The sequence below is a fragment of the Octodon degus genome, unplaced genomic scaffold, assembly GCF_000260255.1.
Source record: "Octodon degus isolate 3935 unplaced genomic scaffold, OctDeg1.0 scaffold00123, whole genome shotgun sequence".
NCBI lineage: Eukaryota > Metazoa > Chordata > Mammalia > Rodentia > Octodontidae > Octodon > Octodon degus.
In genome coordinates, this window is record NW_004524699.1 from 4,050,873 (window position 1) to 4,073,815 (window position 22,943).

Below are 22,943 nucleotides of genomic sequence, written 5' to 3' on the forward strand. Positions count from 1 at the left end.
CTGGGATTATGTGTGATCCAAGGCTGGGATTATGGGTTTTAGTACTGCTGGGATTACCCATAGGTGGGTAAATACTGGGAAGCACCCATAGCTGTGAGTACTTCCCCTACCCTGGGGCAGGTAATTTGCATTACAGTGTAAGGTGGGAAGAGAAGCTCGCTGCTTGAGCTGCTGCTGCCGCTCCCTTGCGCTCTTGCTCTTTGCCGCCGCCATGAAAGTTTGCTTTCTGCTCTGTGCTGCTCTGCATTGGACCCCGCTGAGTATGGACTGAACCCTCCAGTAACTGTGAGCTAAATAAACCTTTCCTTCCTTCATTTTGAGTGTCGGGTATTTGTCCCAGCAACAAGAGAAGAGTAACTAAGACACTCAGTGAGGTACCACATGGTCTGCACGTGACATCTGTCACTGCCATTCCTATGCCTAACAAGCTGGAGGAAGGAGCAAATGACCACTTTAACAAAACAAAACAAAAAAAGGCTGATAGAGCAACTGGTGGGGTCTGAATAAGGGCTGCGAACAGACCGAGCCCGCATTCAGGTTTTGCGGCTTCCTTACCATGAATGATATCCGAGGCCCTCCGGGGGGCTGGAGGAGGAGGAGGAAACTGGGGGCCACTGCCATTTTTGCAATCTCTTCTGAGCCTATAGTTATTTCAATATTAAAAGATATTTTAAGATCGGCAAATGGAATCGCTTTCACAAAAGAGAATGGCGAAGCCACCAAATTGGGCAAGTGGGCTTGGCGGGCAAGCCCGCCCGCCGGAAGCCCGGGGAGCTCCCGCGAGCCCCGCGCCCCGCTCAGCTGCGTGGTATTTCCCTTCATTACGCCGGCGCCTCCCAAGTAAACCTCTCTAATTTCCTACACCGCTGCTATTTATTTAAATGCTAACTCGCATTATGAAGTGATAATCCACACGCGCAGGAGATAATTTATGAAGCATTTAAATTAAGAGGAGCAGCTAATTGGGAGCATGTGTCTTATAAGCCTTGCTAACACCAGAAAACTACAAATTAGGGGGGAAACGGGCAATGCTGTTATCTCGCCTCCATTTTCTTTTGTAAGACATGGGGGGGGGTGCTTTGTGAAGGTGCAGCCAGTCCACCTGCCCCCCAGGGGAGCCCTGCCTCTGTCCCTGGCCTTCCGGCTCCTCCCGGATGCTCACCTCCCACCCGACACACTGGCTAACAAGACAGCGGCACTCCTTTTTCTTAGAAAACGTCTCAGCTGCATTACAGAATGCAGAAGGAATGACAGGGACTCTTAGATCAGGGAGGCGGCTCACACCCTCTTAGCAGGCTGAGGCACAAGGGTCGCTCGAGTCCCCAGAGCAGAACGGGGAGCACGGTGGGTCCCTCGGCGGTTGTGCCCACTGGAAAAAGAGAGGCAAGCTGGGGAAAGGAGCGGAGGGCTGGAAAACGGAAAGAACTGTGTTTCGTAGTCGTCCTGGCTCCGGCCACTGGGAAGGGGCTGCCTGCTTGCACACAGGCTGAGGTCTGTGCCCCAAGCCAGGGCTGCTTGCTTACAAGAACACGCGTGTGCTTGTTCACTTATTCCTTCAAAAGCCAATAGGTTGCCAGGTGTGGAGGTGCACGCCCACAGTCCCAGTGCTTGAGAGGCTGAGGAAGGATTGTCGACAGTTTTAGGCCAGCCTGGGCCACATAGTGAGCTCAAGGCCAGCCTCAACTATGCAATGAGACCCTGTCTCAGAAAAAAAAGGTGGGGGACAAGGGGAGAGTCCTGGAGCAGATGCTGGCCATGACCAACTGGAAGGCAGCGCCAGACATATGCTGCAGTAATGGTGGCTGTGGACCTGCTAGCGATTAATTGGAAAACTGACATATTTCCTTTAACTATGAAATTGTCAGACCTCAGTGTTTTTATTGTTAGAGAACTAGAGATAGCAGTCTGGCCTCATCCCACAGCTCCTGCCAACCGTTTCCCTGGCTGCCCAGCCAGGATGAGGCCCTGTGCCCTTCCACTGTCTCCACTGCACTCCAGGCCAACCCAGGGAATCTTTGCCCCATCCTAGGTGACAGGGACACCTAGAGCCCTCGCATCTGTCCTCGGGCGGACCCCAAGCTCCCCTGCAGGTCTAGACCCCATCTAGGAGCTGCATGGCTGCGTGTTCGGAGCACCAGTGTCACTTTGTGACTGTGTCTTTGGTCACCAGGAATGGACACATCGCTCCCCCTTGCATCCTAGACTGGTGACCCATTTTGTCACTCATCGCTGGGGTCTTATACTGGACCAGGCTGGCTCCTGCAGAGTGAGTGACTGTCACCGCATAGCAGACTGCTTTGTGGGGAAAGACCGCTTCCTTCAGATATTGAGCTGGGTGGCCCAGGGGACATGTAGGATTGAACACAACCCCTTCCAGCTGCCCACTGGCAAGCAAGCACCCTGAGGACGAGTCCGAGCCTCTCCCAGGTACAGGGCTAGGCTGCAGCAGACCCCAAGGGATCCCTCTGTGCGCGTCACCATCCAGCCTGGTCTGGTCCAGCCATGGGCTGCAGAGAGGATGAGGCAGGCGGACATAGAGCTGACTGCATGTGGAAGGGGCAGCGGGGCCAGGACGGGTGCAGCATGGCAGGCGGGCACATCCCACTCGGGGTGTGGGGCTGGGGGTCCGCCCCTCATGCGACGGGAGCTTTCCCTGCACCCATGACATTGTACTCGGTGGGGCCTCTTCGGCCCAGTGCTGCCTCCAGGCGTATGCACAGACCCACAAAGGCGCACTTCCCAGGTGGCGGGCAGTGACAGCCGTGCTGCCGCGAGAGGCAAAAGCTTATTTTATGGTGCATGTGGGTAACAGAAAGACTGGCAGTCACTAAACGAGGGGGGGGAAAGCACAGTGCTAAAATGGTCCCAGCTGGTGTCTGATGGGTGCAGCGAAGAAGTAAAGCCAAATTGGAGGGAAACGACAAACAGGAAGTGTAATACTTAAAATTGTCCTGCAGTAAGTAGCTCACAAGCACCGCCCCCAACATCAACAGGGGCAATGGGCCTGGATTAGTTCTCCCTGCCCTGGGTAAGCCCACTCCTTCTCTGCAGCTCTGCAAACAAGGCAGGCCACCCTGCTGCCGGCTCACACTGGGAAGCCAGAGGCCCACGTGTGACAGGCACTCACGGTTACCTCTCTGAGCCTCTCTCTTCTCTCCCATAAAAGGGAGGTGTGGAGATGTTCCATAAACGGAGTTTAGGTACCTGCCACGTGCAAGGGACCACAGCATCTTCTCTGGATTTCCTTGATTTCTCCTCCTCCTTAACATTTGCAGAGAAAACTGGAAAGGACCCTAGGGGCTTTTAAACAAGTACTTACTGTATCCTCAAGGACACCGGCTCTAGAGCGGCAGCAGGGGCAGATTGCAGGCGCTCTGCCAGGCAGGTGAAGTGGCAACAAAAGCCCGGCTGCCCCGCTCAGGAAGCCTGTCTGTCTTTAACAAAGCACTGCCCGCACACACCAGTAATTGCCTTGTTATGGCCATTGGCGTCATCGTTCATCGGCCGGTCTAGGAAGGCCCCAGGGGGGCAGTTCCGCCTTTGCCAAGCCAATATTCCCTGCGACAGCCCCCTGCAGTCTTCCCTTTGCTGTCCTGGTAGAATAAATCCTCTGTCGCTCTTTGCTGAATGATCATGAAGACATGATTAAAGCTCCAGATTTATAGCTTCTTCGGACTTGAGGAATCAAGCTGTTCCTGCTGCTAGGACCGACGCCTCCCCTTAGCTGCTGGGGACCAGGCAGTGGGGAAATCACGGTCCCCAAGCTGGGAGGAAGCCTGCCAAAGCAAACTCAATTAATGCATCAGCCAAACCGCAGCTGGTACCACCAGCCGCCCTGCAAGCTCTGGACGACAAACGCTACTGCCAGGGAGAAAGGCAGGGGCAAGTTGGCCCCTGCCCCAGGCCCGCCCTCGGCCACCCACCTCGGCATCTCCTCCTGCGTCCTGGAAGCATCCTCCATGTATCACTTACTTTTTTTTTATGTAATGGGATTAAACCCAGGGCCTCCCCCATGCCAGGCCTCAAACAACTCCAGGCTTTTTTTTTTAAATTTATTTTTACTTTGAGACAGGATCTTAAGTTGCCCAGGCTGGGCTCGGATTCACAATGTCCCTGCCTCAGCCTCCTAAGTAGCTGGTGTGTGCCGCTGCACACAGACGTATAATTCCTTCTAAGCATTATCCAGGCATGCATGGACTGTTCGTCCTGAATGATGCCTGGCGTCACAAGTGAACGAAATTTTTTTTTTTGTTTTGTTTTTGTTTTAAACATTTATTTATTTATTTAGTGTGTGTGTGGCCAGCTCAGCCCACCAGGGGGCGGGGCTGGCTGGCATGTGGTGCTGGGGGATTGAACCGCGGTCCTTGTGCCCTGCCAAGCTTGTTCCAAGTAGGTGCTTTAGACCACTGAGCCATCTCGCCAGCCCCGAACAAATGTTTTTGTGGCAGTCAGAGGACATGCGTCATGTTGTCACTGCCACTGTTTCTAAGAGGCAAATTTCTTCTTGCACTCACATGAGCTGGGCACTGAGCCCAGGGCTTTATGTCAATAAGCAGTCCTGCTTTTTACTGTCCCAGTTTGATTTGGCTGGGTATACGCCCACCATTTTGAAGTGCACAGTTCGGTGGAAAGTCGCACAAGCCTAACGGGGCACCTTCATCACTCCAGCAGGAACTCCCCCGCGCACTGGGTGGCCACGCCTCCCTCCCTCCCTCCCTCTGCCCAGGCCTGGCAGCCCCTCCTCTATTTTCATTCTGTTTCAGCTATGTCCTGTAAGCAGAACCACGTAGCGTGTGGCCTCCTACGCCTGGCTGAGTTCCTCGGGCATTGTCTCGCCAAGACCCATCGCTGCCAAGGCAGAGGTCGGCACGTCTTTCCTTTTCGTGGCTGAAGGCTATCCCACCTCGTGGCTCCGCCGCGCTCTGTGTGCATCCGCCCACTGGTCGGCATCCGATCTTGTTGAGGTGGGTGCTGCAGTCATTTCTCTCCAGGGCAGGTCTTAGGAAGCAGAGTCCCTTACCCAGGGCTCAGGACTCACCAAGCAGCGGAAGCAGGTGTGGCGGGGCCGTGCTGCCACTGAGCAGCTCAGGCCTGGGGCCTGGGTGCAGGGCCGGGCCAAGGGCATCGCAGGAAGCAGAGGCAGGGCCGTTCCTCTCACCGCGCAGCCCGCGCACCCACGGCAGCTCTTCTAGGAGCTTTGTGGGGGTCTTCGGTGAACCCCACTGTGAACAGAACCCACAAAGGCTGGTGCTGGCTGGAGGGGCCTCTAAGGCCTGGAAAGCGCAGCCGGGTCCCTCAGAGGTCTTCAGCAAGTGTCCACTCACACGTGTGCGCACACATGCAGACACACGCACACACGTACGCAAATACACTGCATACTACATTCACAAACACATATACATGTGCACACACACTCACACAATGCACAGGTATACACATGCAGTCACATGTGTGCCCACCATTCCCACACGGACACACACTCACACAATCTCACATAAACTCACACATACATTCTTATGCATAATACATTCACATAGACTCACACACATACACACTCATTTAAATGCAACACACAAACATACACTCTCATATACACTCATGCATTCCCATACACTCACATGTGTACACACACACACTCATGCACACACATACACCTCCATCCACACATAACACAAGCATACGCTCTCATATACACACAAAAGTGCACACTCACAGAGCTCTCACACTCCCGCACACAATACGCCCCGCCCATCCAAACAGATGAGATGTGTGAGAATAAATTAGATGATCCCAGGGTTGTAAATCCAGCTGCTATCAGGGAAGCGAGCCACCGTGTGTGCAGATACTCTTTTAATTTTTGCCCCAGGAGAGTTTCCTCCCACGATCTGGTCTGGTCATCAAATCTGTGGGTGTCCCCACCCTGGCCGCTCTCAGGGAGAGAGTGACTTTCATGAGGTTTCCCGTGCTTTAATCTTCCACTCACACGCCCAGCTTTCCACGCTGGCCAACTTGAGAAGGCAGCCGTGGGGGGGGGGGATGACAAAAGACGCCACCAAAGGAAGGTCCTCTGTGCAGCATCGGCTACCTCTGTGCCTGCCACCGGGCCACTAGCCACCATGCTAGTTGGAGTCCTGTGAGTTAAACTAAATTAGGGATCCAGTCTTTCCTTCCATAGCTAGAGCTCTGGGGCCCGGATCCCCACACACGGCCGTGGCATCCCCCAGAGGCAGGGCAGACTCTGAGCCCTGGGCCAACACCCCAGAGTCTCCCTTGCACTCTGACCCCGGGCGGAAAGGGTCACTTCCATTTGGGTCTCATCTTCAGCTTCCACGGCAGAGGTGAGGTGGGTAGAGGAAGCCATGGGGGAAAGCAGCCGAAATTCCCAATGTGGTGACAAGAAGGTGAAAGAGGGTGAGCCAGATCTGCCGTGCCCCGCCCCCACGGAGGTAGACGGAGCAGCAGCAGCCTCAAGACCTCAGCTCTGGGCAGCAAGCAGCGCTCCTGCTGGCCGCGGCCGCTGGGGGTGCAGACCTGCCGGGCCCTTGCGTCCTGATTTAGGGCCTGGCCAGATTTTCATTGCCTCACCCTGCAGCTTGCAGGGGCGGCAGTGCAGAATCCCACACCTCCAGCCCGATGCTGTTCTGTGGCTCTGAGCTTCGGAGAAAATGGGACCATAAAATATGACAGGGGCGGGAGGCGGGCCTGCAGAAAGAAGCGATCGGGGCTGTTAGACTTCTAACTGTGCCTGGGAGACTCAGACCCAGCAATCCCGAATACCAGATTAATTATGCCCAACCCAAAGGTGCAGGCTGGTTGCAGGAAGTGAAGAGGGTGTTCTGGAGCCGCCCGTATCCTAGGTGGGGACCAAAGAGACCACGTGCGGATGCTCCCTCCCGCCTCCTTTCTCCCTTCCTTTCTCTCTGCCTCCTTGAGAAGCAGACAGGAGCAGTTTGTTTTTTTTTCGACTGCCGGAGGAGACTTGAAATATGACGAAGGTGGCGCATGGAACGCTCCCTCCGGCCCTGCCCCGATGGCACACGCGCAGACATAAAAAGCAAATACCATCAGTAACCTGTCGCCGGAACCCGGCTGCAAGGCGGGAGTCTCTCTCCCTGCCGGGGCTGTTAGCGGCGATGTATTTCTCCCTACACTAAGCACCATCTTTCCCAAGGCTGCATTACAATGATTTATAAACCCCATTTCTGGGGAAAACGAATAGATCAAAGTGAGGAGAAAAGAAGAGGCGACAGAGCAGCTGGAGGAAGATATCGAAGCATGAAACAAAAACACAAATGAAAAACTAGGCAGCAACACAAACCAGCTTTCCCTCGCTGCACTTGTATCAGAGAGAAACGATAGCAAAATCTCGATGTCCATCCCTTTCCTTCCTCCTTCCTAAGACGGGGCCTCCTGACAGTTTCTAGGGTTCTGTGTCTCCTCCTGGGCATGTGTGGGAAGCGGGGCTGCGTCCCGCTGCCTGCCGGCCCGGCTTGGTGGGGCGGGTGCTCTGGCCCCAGCCTCAGCCTCCTTTTCCTCAGGTGGGGGAAGAGGTGCCCGTGGGGGGCTCAGTTGGCTCCTGAATGCATGTAAGAGGGAAGACCCTCCATGCTTTCACAGTGGTGGCAGGGGCAGGGGCAGGGGCGGTGGCGGCAGGGACAGTTCCAATCTCCAGTGGATCTCAGCTTTCTTCCCATTGTCCACTTGGCTGCTGTCCAAACCGAGCAGTTCCTTTAACCTGATGTTGTCCAAGACCTGCGAGACAGACAGAGCTCACCAGGAAGGTATTGATGGAAACCTTTACTTCCTCTCCTCTCTTGCACAGCTGGGACTCAACCCCAGTGTGCGCACAAGCCAAGGACTCTGCCGCGGAGCTACGTCCGCAGGCTCCTGGGAGCCTTCAAGAGACCTTGCTGGCCAGCGCTCAGGCCTTGGGCAGTGTGCAGACAGTGCCCGCGGCAGGGCTCTGTGCGCCCACAGAGACAAGACGGCTGGGAAACAGATTTCATTTCTTAGAAGTTCTCTCTCTCTCTCTCTCTCTCTCTCTCTCTCTCTCTCTCTCTCTCTCTCCTGGCTGGATGCCCTAGGGATTATCAGTCCTCAGGTACAGGGCCAGCTGAAAATCAGGACAGTGCAGATAGACGTGACCCTCTCATGAGGCACACAGGCCAGGAGGGAGAGGCAGATGCCAGGATGAGGCCAGGCCTGACCTTTCAGGGGAGGCAACCTGGGAAATGGATGCAGAAGGGAGGGCATATGTGGCCACCACAGACAGTCCCTCCTTAGTGGCCATGTACTATAGGAGGTACTGTTTTGTAGCCACTTACACATTGGGTGCTTGTCCCTATTGGAATGGAAGCAGGGAGAGGCACCTTCGCTGTGCTGTCCACCCCATCCCCCGGCCTAGGGTTGATCCTAACAATGGCAGAATTCCCCAGCCAGGCCCTGCCCCCACACCTTGTCTAGATCTTCACAGCTCCTCAAGGTAGGCTGACTCAGGGAAATACCTTAGTGGAATAAGTGTTTGCCCGGCAAGTGCAAGGTCCTGAGTTCAATCCCTGGTACGACAAAAACAAAACAAGGTAGGCTGACTGTCTCCCTTTGCCAGGAAACCTGGGCCTGGGGGCCTCCAAGCCCGCATTCTGGCCACCACACTCTGGCTTCCCTGAGGCCTCCGGTTAGGGCTTAATGCTTTTCACTGACACCTATGTTTTGGAGGGGCTCAGTGGGAGAAATCTGGGGCTTGACACTCTCAGGACAAAGGCTGCATCTCTAATAAGGCCTAGGAAAGGTCCAGATCGAATCTGCAAGCAGAACAAAGAGGCACCTGTTTCCGCTCCAGACGTCTCAGAGCTGCGCTACATATTGGATTGTCCAAAAGTCTCATTTGTTACCTTCTTTTTTAAAGGCCAATCCAAATCCAATAAGACAAGATCTGTACAGGGTGTAGACGGGACCCAGCTTGCCTTAAGATCATGACATTCTGTGCTGTCCTTACTGGGCAATCACTCACCAGAGGGGACTTTGGATGAAGTCCCTGGCATGTGACTTGGCTGGGGGTGACCTTGGCTTGGCCCAGGGACAAACTGAAGTCCACAGACTGACCTCAGAGCCCATAAGGCAGGAACGCTGGGTGGTGGCCTGCTCTTGTCCCTTCTATGTCAAGGACAGTGCTGGCCTGTGGGTACAATGAAAGGTGCACCATTTTCTTAAAAGGCCAACATGCTTTTACATAAGAAGGAGTGCTTGGAGGGCTGGGGAGATGGCTCAGTGGAATAAGTGCTTCCCTGGCAAGCACAAGGGTCTAAGTTCAATCCCTGGTTCCACCAAAAAAAAAAAAAAAAAAAAGGAGTGCTTATTTTCCTCCCTGATGAAGTTTTCTCTTTTAGAAAAAGATGCATCATGCATTACTGTTCAAAAGAGAATAACATCAAGTAGCACTCAGCTGGTAAAAAATGAGATTTGCCGATGGCTCAGGAATGCAGCGAGCCCTGAACTAAGACGCGGTCCAGCCCACGTTCCCTTCCTTCACAGGTGGGAGCCTCAGCAACATCGGAACCCTTCAAAAAAGAAGCTTAATCCCACTTTACTTGTGTGGCAAAGAGAAATCAAAGTTGCACCCTAAAAGTTGAAAGGAACTGAGCCGCCTTATGAAGATTAATTAATATTTTAGAAATACCTTGTCCCCAGGATGGCAAACTGTTCCCTGTGTTTTCATCCTGATCTGACTTTTAAAAGATGAATTACAAACCGCCTGAAAATTGGAGTTGATAATTGAAATATTGATAAACTCATTCCCATAAAGAAGCTTCTAGAGCCTGCAGTGATAACTAGGAAATGGGAAAAATCATAGTGCTTTCCTCTTTGCTTATCCAAGAAATACAATGACAGAGTTTATTGCTTACAAAACACAACAGCCTTTCCTCAAATTGGATACAAAAATGAACCCCGATAAATTACGACACCCCCTAAATTCCAGAGAATGTACATCAATTATGAGGGGCGCCACCACCATCCTCTGGGCAGCCTCCTTATTAGGACCATAATTTACTATTATTATGCTTTGGTGCGAATACGAGAGCTGATAAAATGCAAATCTGTTAAAACAAACGTCCTCTCTGAATCAGTAAGGGACAACGTTCCAAAAGAAAGTATTGTAAATTAGAAAAGCAAATGGTTCTTACACACATAGAAATAGACACCAAAAGATAATTAAGGGGAAAACACCTGCTATAATCCAGGCTTTCTGAATTTCACCCAGACGCCACAAAAGTAGGCAGCGAGGACGGGAGCCTAGCTTCTGGGGCTCCTGACCCTAATCCCCAGAGCAGTGCTCTTTCATGGAGACAGGTACGCCTGTGTCATTTTAAGCAGTGACTCTTTCAGCTTCAATCTTAGCCAACAGGAGGTAAAATTTCTTCCTCCGGGGATATGAATTATCTTGGCTGCTTAAAAGCTGAATGTTCAGTTGGGGAAGGATTCTAGGAATCCCTGAGTTACCCCTTGCTCTTACAGCGAGGAAACAGAAATGCATCGAGGAGGACATCTGAGGTCAGCCCGATGCCCAGAACTACCCAGCTTCACGGCCATGATCCTTGGCAAGAGGAGCCCAGTGAGTCACACGGACCGAGCACTCACCGTGAAGCTAACGTGGCACTGCTCTACGCTCTGCAGACAACTTAGTGGAGAAGGAGCAAAGGTTTGAGGGGCAGAGGGCCATGAGGCATCTGGTCTACCTCCCCCCTGAGGCTCAACAGCTGTCCCGTGGGAAATCTGTGCCTCACCGGCTGAGCCCAGCTGCTTCCGGGGCAGAGGCCCTCACACAGCCACTCATCACACTCGTAAGGGCCACCTGATGGGGACCCAACATTGGGATCTAAACAACAGCAAAAAAGCCAAGACACCCTAATCAAGGACCTAGAAACCACGGTCAGACTCAGTTCGAGACATTCCTACCAACTCCTCCCATTTTCAGTACTGGAGATTGAACCCAGGGCCTTCAGACTGAGCTACATTACCAGGTCTTTTGCTATTTTTTTATTTTGAGACACGGTCTCACTGAGTGCCCAGGTTGTGCTCAAACCTCTGGTACTCCTGCCTCAGCCGTTAAGAGCGCTGGGATTACAGGCCTGAGCCAACGTGCCTGGCCTTTCCACCTCCTTTGCCTGCTTGGCCTGTGGTTTCTGGGTTGCTCACCTATCTGCCTCTCTCTGCTTGAGGCCTGTAGTACCCATCCCGTGGCCAGAAATCGGGGTGCTCCTCACAGAGCAGGGCTGGGGGGACTGGTATCCCCTGAGCATAACGACCGTGCCTGGCAGCTGGGGGATTGTTCTCAGGAACAAGCCGGATCCTCCCTCAGGCTAGCAGGGATAGACGCTAGAGAACTTTTCTCTGTTCCGACCCAGCCTGGAAGAGGGGGCACATGCAAGGCGACATGCCACAGCCAGTAAGGGCGCCCAGGGAGGGATGGGAAGGAACTTTCTTTTTGCAAAATCCCCTGGGCTCCAGGTGGGAAAGAGAGTAGAAGGGGCTACGAAGGTGAGTCCACCGCAGGAAGCCCAGCGGGCAGTCTGGGGCGGCCCCACACTCGGGAGCCGGGAGCCGAGCGGGGCGCGGCTCACGCAGCCGGCAGGGGAGGGGCGGACACAAGACTCGGACACAAGACGTCCTTTGCGCGGACCAGGCTCGCTCACCAGGACGTGTCACGCACGCGCACGCGCAGGCACAGCGCCGTGGGGGATCTTCGAGTTCTCGTCTCAACCAAGCTCTGCGTCACCAAGTGTCACCCTACTTGAGTGTTAAAGTATCAAAACTTCACTAGGACAGGCCCACAGCCCAGGTCCTCAAGCTCAAACTGAGTCCCTGCTGTTTCCAGCCTGAAAATTTCCATCTCGGTTGGAGGCGCCGCCCTGACTCGGTTGCTCGGGGCCAAATCCCGAGCTCCGTCCTCCCCACCCTGCAGGAGAGGAGGGGGGGGGCTCCCGCGAAGTGTCGAGCCCTGGGCTGCTGTCTCGCCTGAGACTTCACCTCTCTCGCTCCCAGCCCTGCAGCCTCCTCATGGGCGCACCCACAGCTGCCACCCCTCAGGCCTTTTGTCGCTGAAGCCCACGGTCCTGCTCAGAACCGGCTCTGTTCATCTCCCATCTCAGCTTCAGACCGCGACAAGCACCCTGCGACCTGCAGAGTCCAAACCAAGATTTACAGGGGGTCACGCGAGGTCGTGGTTAAGCTCGGTCTACACAGCCAGACAGCAGGGTTCAACTCTGTCCTGCCTTCTCCGCTGTCTGGCATGTTAGCGACCCAGGCCCCGGCTACCTTTTTGCCTCGGAAGAGGGGCTTCACGGTTCCAGTCACAGGCGCTGTATTAGTGTTCAGAGCCTCGGCCAGCATCCAGCCTCTGCGAACTCGGCATCTTCCTTGTTTCCATGTCCCGCGTGCGATGTCCTTTGCCCATGAGTCCTTCTCAGCACATTTGCCCACCAAGCTCCTAATCATCCTCCCTTCATTCAAGCCTCAAAGGGTGGAAGTCTGACAGCACCAAGGGCCGAGGGTGTGGATGGAGCCACGGGAGCTCTGTGCACGGCCACGTGCAGGAGGGAACAGCCGCTCTGGAGCCAGGGTGGCCTTACAAAGTCCCACGCGCATTTAGTCCCTCTCCTTGACATTTATCCAAGAGAATAGAAAGCATACGCCCACAGGAACATCTATGCAGAAATGAATGGCAGCATCATTCACAGCTGCCCTCGAAGGGCAGCGACCTGGCTGGCCATCGACTGGACAGCTGGACAAGCGCACAGTGGCACATCGGCACAGTGGAAAATTACTTGGAAGTGAGAAGCATGGCGGTGCCAACGCTGAGCTTCGAGCGCGCCGCGCTAACAAGAGAAGCCAACGTGAACGGCTGTGCCCTCTGCGGCTCCACTTCTAGACCTGAGACAGGCTGCAGTGGATGGCAGATCACCCATCAGTGGTTGCCAGCCAGCACCAGGAATTGGCATTGAAATGAAGAGCAGAGGGCCTAAGGGAGGCTCCAGAGTGGAGCAACGGCTCGGTCTCGATGGGCGGTTTGTCCGTTACCCAAAGTAACCCAACTGTGTACTTGAAATGGCTGATGCTATGCAATACCTTAACAAGCAACGCAGAGGAAAGCTTTTCTTAAAAAAAAGGTCTTGGCAGTGGCAGGAATGGAAGCCAGGACCTCAGGCATCCTGGAGGAGCACTGTAGGTGAGCCACATGCCCAGCCCTTTGAGGAAAACAGTTTAAAACTAACTCAGTCTGGCCTGTCTGGACGCCTCCTCTGACCTCCTGCCTCCGGGCTACCTGTCCTCGCCATGCCCTGAATGTTGACCTTTTCCCACACCCTGGTGCCCAGGCCATGTGTGTCTGTTTCCGGGGCCTCTGCCGCACTGCTGCTCCAAGGACAGGAGACTGTGCTCGAGGGGCACTGTGCGTCCCAAGAGTGGGTGTCCTCATCCCACCCCCATGACGAGCCCGAGCGGGTGTCACCATCCTGGCTCTACTGAGAGCCAGAGGCTGGGGCTAAGCCACACCTCCTCCACAGCCCCAGCTCAGAGGCAGGGCTGCGATTCGAAACCAGCCCTGCCCAGGTCCGAGCTGTGCCGTGGTAATGATTCTCCTTGATGTTACACGCTGGAGAAAGAGGCGGAACGGGCGTGTGGAATCTGACTGAAGGTAGGACCCACAGCATCCTCTCCCACTCTGCTGAGGCCATGGTCCTCACCAGCGTCAGCACACAATGTGTGACGTTCGCGTCATATCTGTGTGTGCGTGTGTCCTTTAGCCCCTGCAGCCTGAGCTTCCCTCTCCCCCTTTATGAATTAAACCAAAAAGCTAAATTAGTCCTCAGCCCCCAAGCGCAGTACTACCTTGCAAACAGCCAGCACCACCAGGTTGTCATCTAATTAAGCCACACTCCCAAACAAAGCGAGTAACGGTGTCACCACATTAACAAGAGCCACCTCCCCTTGCAGCCCCTCACCGCAGCATGCAGCGGCTCCCTGCAAGACACATCACGCCACCGTTGTGCAAGCCGCACTCCTAAGTAGGAGTTTTTCCTCCAGCAGATACTCTCTGAACGCTGGGTGGTTTTATTAAGAAATATTTGAGGGCCAGCTACAGGGAGGGAGTCCCAGGCTGGTTCTCTCATCAGCCCAAGTTCTGGTGTGCGCCAGTGTTCGGCATCCCAGCAGTGCGCTGCTCCACGTCTGCGTGGGCTCGGTGTCTGAAGTCCTTGCGCCTGCTGCTGTCAGCAGCTGAGTGTGTGGCAGAGAGGAGCTGTTAGGCTCAGACACAGGGACTGTGCTCCCTGGGTACTTTGGGGTGGGACAGCCAGGGACAGACCACTCTCTCTGCTGGTAGCAAAGACAAAGCCCCATCAAGGCCACTTGACTCTTCTCTGTGTCCTGCTTTCAGTGATTTGCTAGGCTTAAAGGGGAACTGGCCTGTGAACAGCGCGGTTGCTCTTTACCCTGGTAGGGGTCCCCGGAAAGAGAACGCAATCAATTCACTTGGCCTAGTTCACTCTCAGCATACCCTCAAAGAGGCAGGTGCTAAGTGACAGATGGTGGATGGGACTTCCTGCCGCAGTCCCTGCCAGGATTTGTTCATTAGTCACGTTTTAGGGGAGAAACACACAATGCAGAAGCGGCAACAGTGAACTACGGGGTCCGGAGAAAGCCCGGTCAGGTCTGCACCCTGTTTCCTTGCCTTACTGACTCTGAGGCTGTGGAAGGTGTCATCTCACCTCCCGCCTCAGTCTTCTCCTCTGTGAAATGGGAGAACAAATTCTTCTTTTGTAGGGCTTTTGAAGAGATGGTGTGACCACACTGTTTTGTGTGCTTCATGATCCCGGACAGACGCCAGGAGCGCAGGAGCTGTGCCCACGTGGCTGCCCTGACAAGGAGACTCCCCTGCACGTTCACGAGGCCAAGCCAACACAGCAATGGGGTGGAAAGACGCCCAATTCTTAAGGGTTTTCCAACCACACTTCCTGCTTTGAATCCAAGCCTCAGATGCAAAGGTACCTTAAAAGGAAGGAACTCAGGGCTTGCACAAAAGGTGGGGAGGCTCATGGGTTCTGAAATCATAGTTCTGCCTTTTTGGGTCCTTAAAAAATTAAAGCTAGAAAGCACATGATCAGGCAATCCAACTACCAGGTATACAGCCAAAGAAAAAAGGAAAGCCAGTATTGGAGAGAGACAGCTGAGCCAGGTGAAGGGGTTCAGTCTTGTAATCCCAGCACTCAGGAGGCTGAGGCAGGAGGATCTGCTGAGTTTGAGGCCAGCCTGGGCTATGTAGTAAGACCCTATCTCAAAAACAAATAACAAAAAGAGTCATCTGCTTGCCCATCGTGGCTGCAACATTATTCACAACTGCCAAGGTATAGAGACAGACGATTTAAGCGCCCATCAGAAAATGTGGTACATCCACACAATGGAATATTACTCAACCTTGAAAAAGAAGGAAATCCTATCATGTGTGACCACAGCATTTCTGGATAACAATATTACATTATGGATTCACAACCTCCTAAGGGAGTAGATCTTAAACGTTCCCACCACACCAAAAGGCAAAACAGTACAACACGATAGATACCATTGTAGTCATTTCATAATCTAGATAGGAAATTCAAAATCTTACATTGTACACTATAAATAGACACAAATACCACTTGCCAATATACTTCAATAAAGCTGGAAATCATTGTGAAGCCGGCGCACGTACTCCCGCCACCCTACACTGAACAGGAAGCGCCTGTTCAGGACCCACACGTGGCCCTGGTGTGAGTCACCTGCCACATTACCTTCTCCCGCCCCTCAAAGAGCAACCTACCTCATAGACTGTCCCCCTCGGCGTGTCCCCGAGCAGTGAGACGGTGACGCGGGCAGACACTGCCCCAACCCCGCCACCCTAGCCCAGCCCACGGCCCACTTCCCCTAAGCGCACCTCAGAAAACACCCCAGGGACAGACAGGCCCAACCCGAGAGGAAGGTTCTGAGTCTCCCTGCTCTTAAAAGTGTGCTCGCCTCTGGACCAAGTCGCTGGCAGCAGCCGAAAGGTGCTGAATGGACCGTGTGCTGAGCACTACCTGTGCCGGCAACGACCGAGAGGCTCAGCCCCACGCCATGCAGGGCTGGCCACAGGGACGGAATGCAACGTGACATAAGCCAGGCCTGAAAAGGCAGATACTGCAGACTCCACTTACACCAGGGGCCTGGAAGAGCCACTCAGAGCAGCAGAAAGTAGACAGGCGGCTTCCAGGGGACGGACGGAGAGGGCAGGGGTAGGAGGGCTTAAGGAAGACAGCGTCCCTTTTGAGAGGTGGGGCGTCCCAGAGACCTGTGGCTGGGGGAGCCAGGCGCCACGCATGTGTACTTACGCCATTCAACGGACATTTAAACATGGCCAGGATGGTAGATTTCCCATTACGTATATTTTACTGCAATTCTGAAACGTTAGGAGGAGGATAGAAGGGCATGACCTGCCCCAGTCAGGATTTCACCAGCACTGACAGACAATCTGCTACATACGGCGCGACGGACCCAAACAGCACCGGGGTCCAGAGACCACAGGGCCCCCAGGGACTCAGCCGGCTCCTCCGGCCTCTCCCCGGCCCACAGTCACTTGGGGACTGACCTCCACTGGAGAGGACAAGCCACGCACCAGTGTGTGGAGAGCTGCCGCTCTCCACCCCTCCTTCCTGGCATGAATCCAGCCCATAATTAGCAGATTCTCAAAGGAGAGAGCGTACCTTCCCGTCCAAGTGACAGGCTGTGGATTACTCAGATATCTTTCCAGGTGTGGCACCTGCCTTCCCGGCAGTGCTGCAGGTGGCTCTAGGTCTGCCGGCTGCAAAGCCCCTTCTCAGTGCCTCATCCTCAGATACCCGCTTCTGGCGCACCGGCTGGTGCCCAGGGCCTCCATGTGCAAGCTGACTTTGGTCCGAGCTGCCAGGCAGGGAATGAGGACGGGGTGTTTGCAGAGCCAGGGAGGGAGGGGGAGCTCTTCACCTCCCCTCCCATCCCTGGGGGGCCTCAATCCTGACCACTGCCACCTAAGCAAGAGTAGCCCCCTAACCCACAGCCTAGCGCAGAGCCAGCACTCAATGACATGCTGTTGAATGAGCTCACTGGTTGGTTAGGGAAAGAAACGAAAATGGCCCAGAACCACCGCTGACTTCCCATATCCCTGGCATGGGCACAACCTGCCTGCGTTGTAGATCCCCAAAGTGATTCTCAAGTGCCAGCGTCTTCTGCTCACGTATCCAGAAGCTCTGACCTGTTTTCCAGACCATGCTCTGATTGGAGCCTTCCATACCACTGCCCTCCTCAGAAAGCAGGCTTGCTCTGGCTTGGGTGAACACGTTGGAAACTGTCACTTGGGGTATACACAAACAACAACAGTGCCGGGGCGTGGTGGTGCACACCAGTGATCCCAGCACGTGGGAGGCCGAGGTAGGAGGACGGCTGCGAGTTCCAGGCCGACGACATGAACCGCACAGTGAAACCTTGTCTCAAAAAAACAAAACACAAAACAAGAACAGCTGACGCTGGAATAACCCACGTGACGTTGTGGCTTCACGTAGGGCAATTGACCAAGGCAACTTATTTCACCAAAGATAGGCACCCATCAATTTTAGCTCGGAAGAATTTTTTTGAATGAGCATTAATGCCCACCAATATATGAATGAGAAATGGTGTGTGTGTATACCGTGGAATAGCATTCAGATGCCACAAGGCATGAGGCATGGACACACGCCGCGGCGCAGGTGAGCCCCAAAACACAGTGCTAAGCGAAGCCCAGCACAAACCGTCACAGCTTACATGATTTTTTTTATATAAAGTATCTCGGAAAGGCAAATCCACTGAGACAAAAGGCAGACTAGGGGTGACCAGCAACGGGACAGGGGGGAAACAGAAAGTGGCTGCTGTGGGGACATCGGGTGTTTTGGTGCGGTAAAGAATTTCAAGACAGAGGTGGAGGCTGCTCAGGACTGCGAACACGCTAGAGAGCACCGCGGTGCGCAGCCTGAGACACTCGGCTCGGATGGCATGCGACTCTGAGACCCAAAGGCGGAACTTCCTGAGCTCCAAATGCAGAGCAAGCCAGAAGGTTCAGGAGATGGGGGAAGAGGAGGCAGCGTGAATTATATCACGGAGGTGGGTTTTCCTATTGGATAAATAATCGGTTATAGTGCTGCCGATGTGCACGCGGGCGGCGTCCTTCATCCGCGCTCCTGAGAGTCCTTCCTAGCTGGATTCCTCTCCAGTTCCCACCCCTGGAGGGCAGAGTCCTGTGGTCTGACCCCTCGCCATAGTAGGTGCCAGGAAGGGGCAGCTAGCAGCAACGAGCCTCACATAATGTGAGCCAGATGCAGAGCACCTGGGGGTTCAGCCCAGTGCTTCTCACCCTGGGAGCCTCAGTGGACCCCCAGGAAATGGAGAGCAGGCCTTAAGGTTTCCGCCACCAAAAGCCCTGGGGAGTAGGTGCGGCTGGGCCCGGAGCCACACCTGGAGGAGCAAGTGCCCAGGCCTGCCAGACCTGAGCCCTGCTTTTGGAAACAGACAGCAGGTTTCTGGCAGTTGAACAGAGCTGTTGCCTCCCCTCACAGGGAGGCAGCCTAAGCGCTTCCTTGTTGTTACCCGGAGGAGGATGATTAAGGTAATTGGCAACTTTTTCCCGTGATTCCAAGGTAGGCTGTCATTTCAAGGAAAGCACGTCCACTCCAATTCGGAACACTCGGCTTTCAATGTTTTCTTATGTGTGATGGGAAGGGGGTGGGGGAAAGAGCCTGTGGCCCCCCAAAGAAATTTGCTGTTCCTCTCCTTTTGTGTTTCTGAGCGTGTAAACTCAGCTCGAATCACAGCTAATAAATAGGTCATCTTGTACTTTCAAAATAAAAACACGCCATATTTCAGTGGAATAGCAGCTGTACATTAAAAACCTGTCAACTTCACTACAATTTCCCTGAACCCTACACTGCAGCGAGATACCTTGTCACTCAGAGCGGAGCGCAGTTTCACTGAAATATCTCCTTGTCTGTGTAAATAATGAGCAGAATTGCATGAAAATATCGGGCCCACGGCCTCCGCTTCTCCCACTCCCAAAGAAACAATATGCAAATGCAGGCTAGGGGTGTGCTCCTCCACGCGCACCGCTGGAAGCACGGGTGGTGGGCTGTGTCACCAACCCGGCATTGACCCAGGAGAGGTGGCGGAGGAGAGGGTGTGATCATGCTGGAAATCCTGATCTCCACAGGCTCCCAACCAAAGAGGCGGGGGCGGTCCCCAAACAGCTACTCTGGGACAGACACAGGTGGTATCCAAAAGTGACATCTTAGGGCCGGCCAAATAGCTCAGTGGATTAAAACACCTGCAAGGAGGCACAGGGGCTGGGGGTTCGATCCCTGGGCCTGCAGTGCCAGCCACACACACCCCAGGCACGCTGTGACAGTAATTGAGACTGGGCGTGGTGGCACTTGCCTGTAATCCCAGCTCTCGAGAGGCTGTAAACAGGTGGCTCAGTATGAGTCTGATCTAGTAGTGAGACCCTGAACACCCTGTAGACCCTTCCTTAAAATACAAAAAAACCCCACAAAAACCCAAAAGTGACACCTTTGTTCAAAGAGAATGGCCCAGACCCCAGAAGGTTTTTATGTAAAATAAGGCAACTCATCACACACTTGAAGGGTTCAAGTCCGAGGCTCAAGACGGCCTCACCACCTCCATAGTGGGCTCGTTTTCCACCATGCAGGGTGAGCACTGGGGATGGAAGCTGGGCCTTGCACCTCCCGGGCAGGTGCTCTGCCACTGAGCTCCCCCGCCCTGCTGGTGGGATCTCACAGTCCCTCAGCTCTGTGCGTCTCCTTTCTCTGTCTCGAATGACAACAGTAATCCGGAAGGTCCTCACAGGGTGGGAGCAAGTGGGATGATGTCCGAAAGGCACAGGCCTGCACATGCGCCGCCAGGTACCAGCAGCTGGCCGGGCCACCGTAGCAGAGCGGCTTAACAAGGGAGTAGGACTGGGAGCCAGGCAGGGGTTCAGGTCCTATCCCTACTGCTCAGTAGCTGCGTGACTTCGAGCAAGTTTTTATGTCTTTCTGAGCCTCGGCTTCCCTATCTGTAAACTGAGCACAGCAGTAGTGCCTATCCTTGCGGGGTCACTGGCAGGCTATGCTCCAAGAGTGGGCGATAAGCCAGTGTCTGGCTACACGCAGTACTCGGCCAACAAGAGCTGCTATTGTTCCGGGCGCTGCTGCTGTTGCTGCTGTTGATTGTAGGGATGCACATGCTGCTGCTGCTGTTGTCGCTGCCGCTGCTGCTGTTGAAACTGATGACAGTGGGGTGGTGGTGACATTGACATTGATGATGGTGGCGGTGACACTGACAGTGATGGTGGTGGCAGTATTGATGAAGCTCATGCTGCCATTGATGGCAAAGCTAATAATGATGTTGTAGTGAGAACGCAGACCACGACGACATTGATGAGGAGGAGAGGGAAGGCAGGGATGGGCTCTTCCTCCCTGGCCGGCAATCTAGACCACTGCATCACAGACTCGAAGAATGAAGGAGACGTGGCCCTGGGCATGGAGAGGTTTTGTACCCGGACAGTTGAAACTATCCCTGACGATGACTTAGGGCGACCGAATCTGACCACAAAGAGCTAGATGTCTCAGCCAGAGCCCAGGGAGCACCCTTCAGCTGCTGGGCTGGCTCAGTGGCAAGCTTCCTGGAGAAGAAGAGCCGGAAGCCGGTAACATGAGCAGGCGAAGCCCTGGCCAGCCCGGCTGTTTCCCCCGCATGCTGGAGGCCCTGCTCCCATGGAGTGAAGCATCCTGCTGGCTTCCTTCAATCCTTTAAAGTCATTGGTCATATCTGCCACCCTCCTAAAAAATACAAGGGATCGGGGGGGGGGGATCCTCTTATCCCTGAGACTTTGCTGTGTCATTGTACTGGTCAGCTTTTCCACTGTGGGGACAAAATATCTGACACCCACAATTTATTCTTTTTAATCTTTTATTTATTAGGTACAAGGTCTTCCTATGTAGCTCAGACTCACAGTGATCCTCCTGTCTCAGCCTCCCCAGCACTGGGATTATAGGCGTGCACCAAATGTCCAGTTTTGGTGGTCAGCTCAGTGCAGGGCCAGCAAGGCATGTGGTACTGGGGACTGAACTTGGGTCCTTGTGCTTGCGGCTGCCGAGCTATCTCTGCAGCCTAACACCCACAATGTAAAGGAGACAGAGGTTCATGCAGTTCGCTCTTACAGAGGTCTCCGCCAGTGCTCAGCTGAGTTCAAGCCAAGAACATCCTGATGAAGACAGTGATGGGGAGAGACCCTCAGGGGAAGAGAAACCGAGAGGAAGGGGCCAGCTCCTCCCAGAAACGAGCACCTATCCATGTCCCCTGCCCACCTGCTGGGCAAATGCCCTCCAATGACAAAGACTACAACCGGCCGCCTGAGGCCCCACTTATCTGGGTCTTCACACGGTTTGCTCCTTTTCCTTATCAAATGTCCGGTGGGGGAGACAACCCAGCCTGCGGAAGGCAGCGGTAGTAGCTGCAGCACCTCTGGCGAACAGAGGCAGGGCCCAGGCATGGTGGTGCATTCTACACTGTGACAGCGCAGCGGCCGCTGGGTCGCCATGCGTCGGCGACCCTGACATGGGCACCAGCGGCTCCAAAGCTCGAGGCCTTTGGCCTTTCGCCCCCGCCGCGGGGGGCAGCGTTCCGGAGACCGCGGGCGCTGAACAAGCTTTGGTGAGGCCTCGAGGCCGAGGGGTGCCCCCCTTCGTGTTCACACACCGCGGCTCCATGTTCTATGATGAGGATGGGGATCTGGCTCACAAATTCTATGAGGAGACAATCGTCACCAAGAACGGACAGAAGCGGGCCAAGCTGAGGCGGGTGTATAAGAATCTCATTCCTCAGGGCATTGTGAAGCTGGATCCGCCCCGCATTCATGGGGATTTCCCTGTGATCCTCTATGAGGTGTGAGCCTGGTGGGTTACAGACACAAGCACCTTGGACCCAGTGAGAAACTTACAGGCTCAAGGTGTGGCTTCCATCAAGGAGCCGAGGCTGAGGCTACAACCCTGAATAAACTGTTGGCCCAGAACCTACAGCTGTGAGCAGGGCAGCCCCTCAGTATAAATTGGATATTGGTTTGTGTGTGGACAAGAGATGGCTGGTGGCCGGCAGAGGCTAATGGCAGAGTTACCAGCACAGCTTCCCCAGCCACCCCTGCAAGAAGTGTGGCAGGGCATATGCCAGTCAGGAACCTGTGGTTCTTGGTTCCCTGCCTGGCCTGCTTTCTTCCAAGCTTGCCTAGGGCCCAGCCCTACTAGAAGCTACAGCACTTTACAGGCTAAGTCTGCCTTCTTCCAGCCCCTGGGCTTTGGGAGCTCTACAGAAGCAGGAACCTCCTTTCCCTCACTTCCTTTATCTCCCAGCCAGAGCATTTCAGCCGTTTGCTACCTCGATTCCTCCTGTACTAGACAGAGGCTGGGGAGAGCACCAGCCTGATTCTTCCCACCTACCTGGCATTTGTTCCTATTTTCAGATGGACAGCTTGCTGGCTGTTGATAAGAATGGGGACTGGTATGGGTAGCTCCTCCCTTTCCCAGGGCTTGGCTAATTCCTCCTCAGTGCAACTAGTTATTGCCCTCGCCTCAGTTAAGAGGGTACAGGCCAGGGTCGGGACAGGCCGTGGATGCCTGTGCCCGTGGGGAGTCGCCCCAAGCCACCTACGCTAATCCTCCTTGCCTTTGTACCAGCCACCCCCCACCCCCAGTTTGGAGGGTCTACACTGTCCTGTAATAAGGAACAACATGCCAGGGCTGGTGCCAGCCGTGCTACAAGGAGCCCGCCACTCTTCCCCTACAGTGTCCTCACCCTTCTGCATCAGTCAAGGGAAAGTACTAGGT

The 22,943-nt window shown here is 54.4% G+C and overlaps 1 protein-coding gene and 1 pseudogene across 2 annotated transcripts in view; one reads left to right on the forward strand and one right to left on the reverse strand.

Moving 5' to 3' along the window:
* Cfap77 (cilia and flagella associated protein 77) overlaps nt 1-22,943 on the reverse strand; it is a 134,452-nt gene that overhangs the window by 82,452 nt on the left and 29,057 nt on the right. The window lies entirely within an intron of this gene.
* LOC101561449 lies at nt 21,682-22,031 on the forward strand (annotated as a pseudogene).